General features: G+C 45.4%; 1 long non-coding RNA gene across 1 annotated transcript in view; it reads left to right on the forward strand.

Moving 5' to 3' along the window:
* Nucleotides 1-225: 225 nt before the first annotated feature.
* The window catches only part of LOC109290840, a 14,933-nt gene continuing 6,001 nt past the window's right edge, over nt 226-9,157 (forward strand). The window contains exons 1-2 of the long non-coding RNA XR_002095692.1: nt 226-1,485; nt 5,426-5,428. This is a non-coding gene — a long non-coding RNA (uncharacterized LOC109290840). The remainder of the gene's footprint in view (nt 1,486-5,425; nt 5,429-9,157) is intronic.

A 9,157-nucleotide genomic window follows, 5' to 3' on the forward strand; every position in this document is an offset into this window, starting at 1 on the left:
TGTGTGTGTCCATTCAAGCAGTTAAATAATAAACATTCCAATGGGCAACATTTCTGCATATTGCGATTTCAGGGAAATGATCCCTCGTAAAGCAACAGGAATGTATTTGACTTGTTGAAAAATTTTCCACATGCCACTAACATCTGAAGCCCAGCCCAGATGCCCCTCTGTTGCTCACTGAACTGGACTAAGGAACCCAGCCTCTACAGCTGCCTCTGAACAGCACTAGGTTGGGGAATGACTTTGCCTCCTGGGGTCTGGGTTTTACATTGCAGCTTGGGACTGAAACTGCAGGTGGACTGTTTTAATGAGCACCTGGAGTGGTTAGTGGTAACCACATCTCTCCCACTGGGTATTACTCTTCCTTTTCCTGCCCTCTGGCTTCCTCAGGCCTCCTACACAACCCAGTCTAATTTACTGCAACAGGCAGAACTCTGGGCCAGCCATAAAACCGCTGCCATAAAGGGAGTGGCTTTGAAAGGTTGTTCAAATGAGACTGGAGTGCTAAATAAAGATACACAGCTATATGCTCAGAACACATCTACCCACTGGTTTCTATTCTAAATTAAAACACTCTATTAAGGCAATAGGAAATGGCTTTGGCTTTTGGACCCAGCTGGATCCTCAGATCATCTGACAGTGATACACCCATGTCAGACTAGCTGGTTTCTTATGAACACCTACTTATCCCATTGTGACACACCAGTAAGAGAACCTGGGCTGTGCAGGCAGCTATTGTATTCCTGGGATGGTTACAGTTATTGAGCTACCAGCAACACCTGCTATATGCAACTGTTGCTTGGCAATATAGGCTTAGTGCCAGATCCTTCAGTCCTCCCCCCTGTGAAGAACTACACTGACTTCTGTAGGGCGAGTCAGGGGAGTAAGAGATACAAAATCAGGCTGTCTTTGCTGCTGGAAAGTTAAGCATCTTTGAAATGGTTCAAGTTCTTGGAGTAACCCACAGCCTGACTCTGTGTACCAAAGTGCCTGTCCCTACCCAAGTGATAGGAGCTCATCAGAACGCTGAACTTGAGCACAGCACCGGGATCAATGTGAGACAAAGTCCGCCATAAATTCCAACAGCAAAGGCTGCCCAGCAGTGGCACATCTGAGTGTGTGATGATTGTAATGCATCAGGACTGGATTCTGATCTTGCCTACAGGGGTATAAACCCAGCATGACTCCATTCACTGCAGTGGAGTTGCCTGGGATTTACACCAGTGTAAGAAAGAACTAAATCTGAGCCCCAGTATCTCACAATTAGAAGCACAAGTCTTAGAGTATGGAGACAGTCTGTGGTTCTCTGTCTGCTGGGTAAATAACAGGGCCCAATGCAGCATGTACAAAAAAAAAGGAGAGAGAAAAGACACTGCTGTTTGCTAGCTAAAGAGTCCCTCAGCTGGCACCATGTATTCCTGTGGAGGCAGAAATGGCACAGGCAGAGCTTTCATAGTCATAGGACAACTCAAAGCAAAGGGATTTGTGATAGGTTTTTCACCCCAAAATATAAAAGGGAACCGACCAGGCCAAATAGTTTGAGTGTTTCTTGAGTCTGTCACTTCTTCTGCCTGTAGAGGTTGCTCGTCTTCCCAGTGCTGGCCACTGTATACCAGGCACAGGGGTCCCATGGGAAGCTAAGACCACTCTGAGGAACAGGAAAGGGGCTTGTTGCAGTCTGCCAGCCATGGATGAATTTCAAATCAGGTTAAGCCTGCAGCTCTGCAAACATGATGGGAAGTTCATTCTCAAGAAACAGCAAATGTATTTGACCTGGTTTCACTAGGGAGACCAAGTGAAAAGTTTTGAGCCTTAAAAAAATCAAATCAAATCAAATCAATGGTCACTACAATGTACAATGTGCAGCACCCCCTCCCACCCTGCCATGCTTAAGGACACCCCCCAGCCACTCTGCATGCTACTTCGGGTCTCCTCCGGGAAGGCTACGATGTTACTACTTCTGCAAGCTGCCACCACACACAGGGGAAACAGGAGCTGTTGGAGAAACAAGCAAAAGTGAGTCAGTCCCACCAGCAGGTAACTAACTAGAAGGAGGCAAAAATGGAAATATCTCCTCCAACACCACTTAGCTAGAAGAATGGAAATAGCATTGGTGCTGGCCAAACCAGGTTGAAAAATGGAAATGTTTTCACAAAATAACTTCAAAATAATTTTTTTACAAAACATTTTCTCCTGCAAATCCAAAAATGTACTTACTGTGCAGTAAGGCGTCTACACGTGTATTACTGTGTAGTAACTAATTGGGTGTAACTTCAATACCTGCCTGATGCAGGTATCAAATTTATGCCCAAGTTGGCGTAAGTTGCCATAGTTACTGTGCTGTACAGGCATGCACGTGTAGACACCTGTACTGTGCAGTAATTTTCTGTTAGTGTGTAGTAACCTAAAGTACTGTGCAGTAAATATGCATGTGTAGACAGACACACCCAGTAATAATCTCCCCACAACTAAGGCATCCTCTCCATCTAAGAAACCTCTTGAAGATTCTGGATCATAGATGAAGCTATAATCCCTGCGAGCATCTGCATAGGAAACCTTGTCCCTTAGTCTGACTAACAGCTGCTGGCCACAGTATGTATGGCTTATGAGTTTGATACAGTAGGAGTGGCTTCCATCAGACAAAAAGGTGGGGCCACGTGGCTCCCTGGTCTATCTCCATTAGTTATGCGCTACTATGGTCTGTATGAAAATGCTGAGGGTCAGATGGGGATGCAGGAAATAGTGCTGCTTGACTCAAGCTGCACCCAGTCACCGTAAATCCCACCCCACAGCTCCAGAATAGCTAGATGGCTCTGTTAAAAATGATACTCTGTGAAGTAGCAAATAAACTTGATTCTGACTCATCAATAGGCTTCACTGTGAACTGGGGCAGGCCTCAATTCCCAAGATCAGATATGATGACCTACTTTGTGTAAAGTTCAGGTCAATGGGTTTACTCCAGTACCATCATTTTTGGTCCCTCACTGCCTTGTGCAGGTGGTTCAGATGAGGTTACTGTTATTCCTACACCCCTAGAGAAGAGATCTGGGGATACCTATGGCCTGTTTTAGAGGCTAGCCCCCAGGAAGGAATGCTGATAGAGGTGCCTGGTAAGAGCAAGTATATAAGTCCAAATGATACTGATGCAGAAAGGAGGAACCATTATTTTAGTTCTAGTTCCAATCCATAGGACTGTTTTGTAAGCTAAGGTCAAACAGGTCAACAGGAAATACTTACCAGGATCTGCCCTAGATTTTATCAGACTCAGGTTGACCAGTCATGTCAGTCCTGAAAGAAAAAATAACAAGCTCAGACAATCAATAAGTGGCAGGAAACCAATCAGCAAGATATATAGGGAAAATATCTGGGAGGGGGGGAGGGTCATTTAACTGGTCAGCCCTCGACAGAGCTGCACTGTACACACTCCTATTGGGTGAGTGCTCCTTTTACACTCTACTACTGGGGCATTTTATTACATATTGTTCCCTTCTTATTGACACAGGCTCAGAGAACTTTACAAAGTCACTACTTCCACACTGGTGCTTAAGTTTTGATCTTAGTTACATTGGTGTAGCTCCAGAAGAAATCCATGGACTTCAGTACAGACTCTGCTGAAACCAAAATCAGACTTTTGCCCAGCTGGGGTTCATTGCAGCAAGCCACCATCTTTGTGGCTCAGGTTTTCAAAGCAATTTATGGCATGTAGATGCCCAATTCCCAATTGTTTTAATGAAAATAAGGAGCCCAAATCTCTGAGACAGCTTCAAAAATCTGAGCCTATTTGTCCAATAATTGTTCACTTGCTGCTGAGATATTATTACCAGGTAGTCAGAACTTCAGGGATAAACTTCAACTCTCTCTGCAAAGCACTATGGGACCTTTTATTTAGTTGCCACCAGACCTGGAAGAAGGGATTTGAAGTTCCCTGATCTTCAGTACTTGATTCAGGGGCTGTACCCCTAACTACCATGCTCAATAGCTACCAGCGGCCCTTTCCTCCAAGAATTTGTCTAATCCCTTTTTGAAACTGGCTAAACTGTCAGTGTCCACAACATCATGTGGCAATGAGTTCCACACTTTAATTACACGCTGTGTGAAAAAACTTCCTTTTGTTAGTTTTAAACTGACTACCTACTAGTTTTATTTTGTGACCCCTGGTTCTTGTATTGTGAGAGAGAGAGTACATAATACATTCTTATTTACTTTCTCTTCACCATTTAGTATTTTGTAAACCCCTGTAATTACAGTGCATCAGAGCAGACATGATTAGAGTCTGCTGGAGTGTGGTAATTACCTTGAGCCTTGTGTGTCTGATGTATCAGCATCCCTGCACTTCAAAATGGCAGTGGAGGCAAGTTCAAGAACTCCCACCACCATTTTGAAGCACAGGGACGCTGATACACAAGATGATACAACGCTTTAATTAGTGCGGCTCTCAGAGCCACTAATTAAAATGCGCCCCTCCCCCACTGCACATGTAAAAGTGCCCAATAGGCCTAGCTTCTTCAGTCTCTTCTCACATGGAAGCCTCCCCACCCCCCATACCACTAATCATCCTTGTTGTCCCTCTCTAGTTCTTCTACATCCTTTTTGAGGTGTGGGGACCAAAACTGGGCACAGTATTCAAAGAGCAGATGCACCCTGGATTTATAAAGGGACATGAAATCTATGAAATCTATAATGACACTTTCAGTTTTCTTTACAATTCCTTTCTTAGTAATGCCTAACATTTTATTTATCTTTTTGAGAGCTGCTGAAAACTGAGCTGATATTTTTAGTGAACTGTCCACAATGACTCTCAGATGTCTTTCCTGTGTGGTAACAGCTAATGTAGAGCCCATCATTGTGTAGGTAAATATATCATTTCCTGAGTGAATGGCATTTTGGGAGAAAGGCTCACTTGGCAAAGCCTTTCCAGTGACATGATCAGTGTGAGTTGATGTTATTAATCAAGGCTCCATGCCCATGTACCATGATCAGCAGTCCTCCCTCCTTTTCTGACTCTGTGGTTATTTAACCGGGCTAGAAGATCTACTAGGTCCCTTCCGACCCTAAATCTATGAATCTATGAATCTATGTTATTTAACTCCAGGGGTAGTCTGCCATCATAAACCAGGAGGTATTTTATAGGTTTCAAGAGGATTACTTCAGCTATTGAGATCACTTGGTGCTGGTGGCCCTGGAGACAGAGCTGACTTCCTTCCTAAAGGCCAGTTCCAGCTGACTTCCCCCAGCAGCCAGTTTCCCATTGAGAATGGAGAAGCTCCAGGGAGATAATTGCAGGGCCCTATATTCTACATACGAAATCATAGGATGATTTAGTACAGGGGTGGGCAAAATGTGGCCCGTGGGCTGGATGCGGCCTGCCAAGCCACTCTATCCAGGCCCCTAAAAATTTTAGAAAATTAATATTAATCTGCCCCAGGCTGTCTGTCATGTGGCCCTTGATGGCTTGCCAAAACTCAGTAAGCGGCCCTCCACCCAAAATAATTGCCCACCCCTGATTTAATAGAAGCCCATTCAGCCCCTTCAGTTGTAAAGGCCTTAGTTTCCTTAAGTGCTAAATGGGGAATTTCCTCCAGCCCCCAGCTTCACATGGGAACAGGGGGCTTAATTTGTTAGTATTTGTATTGAACTTTGTTATGTTTGGATGGAAGGAGCTAGAGAACCCTTAAATCTAATTCTTTAATAGACTTTGCTGAACGATTTCAGTGCACCATTTAAACAGGACTCCAGCTAGACAGGATTAACTACAGCTTGACTGGCCAGCATGAACCAAGCCAAACCATATTATAAACCATTTGTGATACTATGAGCAACAAGATGATGTCTAAACGGCTGAAAACAGTAGCACATGACTCCATCAACATTACAGTCCTGTTTAACTGGCCATAGTCATACACGTATGTTAATCAAGTCTGCTCCAACATGCATGCACGTCTTACATAGAATACTGGACCTATACATGTACAATGTACATATACAGTATTCTATGTAAGACACACCAGAGCGCACATGTGCACATGCACAAATCAAGCTCTCACAATCATGAAATGCTATAAACGTTCTTAGAATGTATATGCATAAGAGGTGAAGCATAACTCCTCCCACTTATTGTATATAAACAAATGGCCTGAAAGTTTCTTTGTGTTTTCCCCCTACCCTTTAGCCCCTGCTTCTCCAATGATTTTCTTGCCATTCCACATATCAGATCTTTAATTTCTCTGATTTGGCTGGAAATCTTCAAAGACAGTGACATGACAATAGGATAAGGTTTGGAAAGGTGCAACTCAGGATTTAACAGAGACATTTGCCTGTTGAATTTTAGGACAGTATTTCCCATTACTTAAAGGCTGGGAAAGTTGCAGATCAGGTGGCCTCACTAATCAGCTTGGGTTCTACAGCATTTCTAGGTTTCAGTAGTGCTCCCGACATGGTAGGCACTGCTCCCTTTGTTTGATTTGCAATGAATCTGTTCTCTTTGCAATTCACCTTAAAAGTATAGTCTCCCTGTCTCTCATTATAGTATGAGATGTATAATGTAATACAGAATATCATACAGAATCTGACACAGCACATGTATGCTAGACGTAACAGCGACTGTGCTAGAGTAGACTCAGAACTCAGCTAACCAGCTGTAAATCCTGACTCACTTCAGGGACAAGGTTCACACTGGTGCTCCTAAAAGTAGAATCTGTCCCTTTGTACCTCAGCTGAGAAATGAGAGCCTGATTTTTAAAGAAAAGCCTATAGGCAGACAGAATGATCAAAGCCAAGTAATGTTTTGCTGAAATATCAACCAACCGCAGCACTGAAGATTAACTTTCTCTTCTGTCCTGTATTAGGGAGAAAATGATTGTTTCCTCAATCTCAATTTTTTTATAGTAGCTGAGATACCGGCAAGTACCTGTCACCTGTTTGGAGGAGGGAGAGCTCCCATTGGGAGCCACATATGACCATGTGTGTGCTCCCTGCTTGTAAAGAGACTACATTATGTGCCACATACATAGAGCAGATGCTTTAATTATGGCAGACTGCATGCTCTACTCAACATCCGTCCAACTTTCATGCCACTGCCCTTCCAACTTATTTCCTCTGTCCCCTACTTCTGCACCTGACACTGCCACCTACTGTAAGCTCCCCCATGCCATACCAGCACTAAGCTGCTGCAAGCTTCCTTGCAGTCAATTTTTAAAAAGATTTATCTACTTTCCTTCAGTAACAGAGAAACAAATGGATGAGCTCAGCAGGAATGGCAAGTACAAATGGGCATGAAAAAGCATATGGAAGAGCCACAGATCACTACAGCCCAAAGTGTGCCCAGGAGGAATCGTCTTTACCATTGGCCCTGATGTTGCCTCCTGGGAATGGTGGGGTGCTGTCTTCTCCGCATATGTACATCTGTGTCTCCTGTCTCCTGCACTGCTTGTTCTGGAAGCAGGACAAAAAAAAATTTAAAAAAATCAGAAGATACCTCTGTTGATAAGCTACTGCTAGCCTACTGTAACTCCTGCCCACTCCTACTTTTTCCATATGCAAGAGATGGCCTTGCAAGGTCAATCACTGATGCAGGTGAACTGCTGCTGGAGTCCAGGAGTCTTCCTACAATCCTTCTTCTGCTCAAAGGCCTGCACCTCACAGGAAGCTCCTGCAAGCTGGGTAGATAGCCTGTAATAGGGGGCCTTCCCTGGGCCAGTTTGATGTTGGCCCGCCCACCTGTCTCTGGCCTGTCTCTCTCTCTCTTCTGCCATACCTTGATGATGAAAGATTATGATGTTATTCAAAAGGGAGGATGCCCATTTAAGACCCCAATGACTAGGGGTGATTTCCCCAGCTCCAAACCTTCCCTTACACTGGGGCCCATGCCTCGCAGATAGCATCCCAGGCAGCTAAGTTCACCAGTAACCTTCCCCCTCTATGACTGTGGTCCTCTCTCCGGAACCTTTGGCCTCCCTAGGCCCTGGCTTTGCCTTTCAGGCCAGTCGAAATCCCGAGCCTCTTGCTCTGGGCATTCCTCTCTTGTGGGCCCCTGGCCCTTTTGCCCCCCTTGGGTCCTGGCCCCAGTTCAGGTGCCTTGCCTTCTTTTAATCCTCACAACTCTGCTGTATCAAATGAGCCTCAGCCCTCTCACTGTTCTCTCTACTCTGAGCTCTCTCCAGCCAGGACTGTGTGGGGGATGGATGTTTTCAGGCACCCCCTACCCACCTTTCACCAGGGAGGTTCATGGCACTGGCATTTCCTGGAGCTGCTGTGCCACTTGCAGTCCCACCAGGCCTCCCTACCCTGGTAGGGTGCACTTTCTGGTCATGCCCAGGACCTGGGGCCTCCTCCATCCCCATAGCACCAGCCCTTATCTCCATGATTTTGTGAACCTCAGCTCAGCCAGCTGATGTCTCTCTCACTGCAGCCAGCAGCAAACTGCTGGTTCACCCTATATATAGATATATCCTGGGTCTCAAAATGGCCACTGCCATCAAGCACCTGGCTGCTTGCTGCCTGCTCCAGCCCTTAAAGTGGCAATCTCTTTTCATATTTTAATGAGGATTTTTTGGTTTGGTTTAGTTTGGTTTGGAGAGCACTACATCTCAGCAGCCTTCTCATTCCTCTAAGACCCAGGAAGGATGTCTAAGGCTAGGATTGAGACCAACTCTACAGACCCTTGAAAGGTGGGATTAAAGGCTTGCAGATATAATCACAGTTCTTGTGCTCCTGGGAGACCAAGGTATGTGCACTGTGATGCTGGAGTCCAAAAGGGTGAGGGACCCATCATTCTGATCTGCTTTCCCCTCCACATAGGTCAGCAGAGCTTGTCCTACCCAAGATGGAGATAGAATATGCCACATCCTTTCAAAGAGGGTCCAGAGGAGGGCCACTCGTATGGTCGGGGGCCTCCATGGCCCCCGACCATATGAGAAGAGGCTGAGGGACCTGAATCTCTTCAGTCTCCACAAGAGGAGACTGAGGGGGGATCTTGTGGGTGCCTACAACTTTATCAGAGGCCACCAGCAGGGACTCGGGGAAAGTCTGTTCATCAGGGCCCCCCTTGGAGTCACTAGGAACAATGGCCACAAGCTGAGGGAGGATAGGTTTAAGTTAGATATTAGGAAGAACTACTTCACTGTAAGGGTGGCCAGAGCCTGGAACAGGCTTCCCAAAG

Source organism: Gavialis gangeticus, unplaced genomic scaffold (assembly GCF_001723915.1).
Source record: "Gavialis gangeticus isolate Ggan-Ray unplaced genomic scaffold, GavGan_comp1, whole genome shotgun sequence".
Classification (NCBI taxonomy): domain Eukaryota; kingdom Metazoa; phylum Chordata; order Crocodylia; family Gavialidae; genus Gavialis; species Gavialis gangeticus.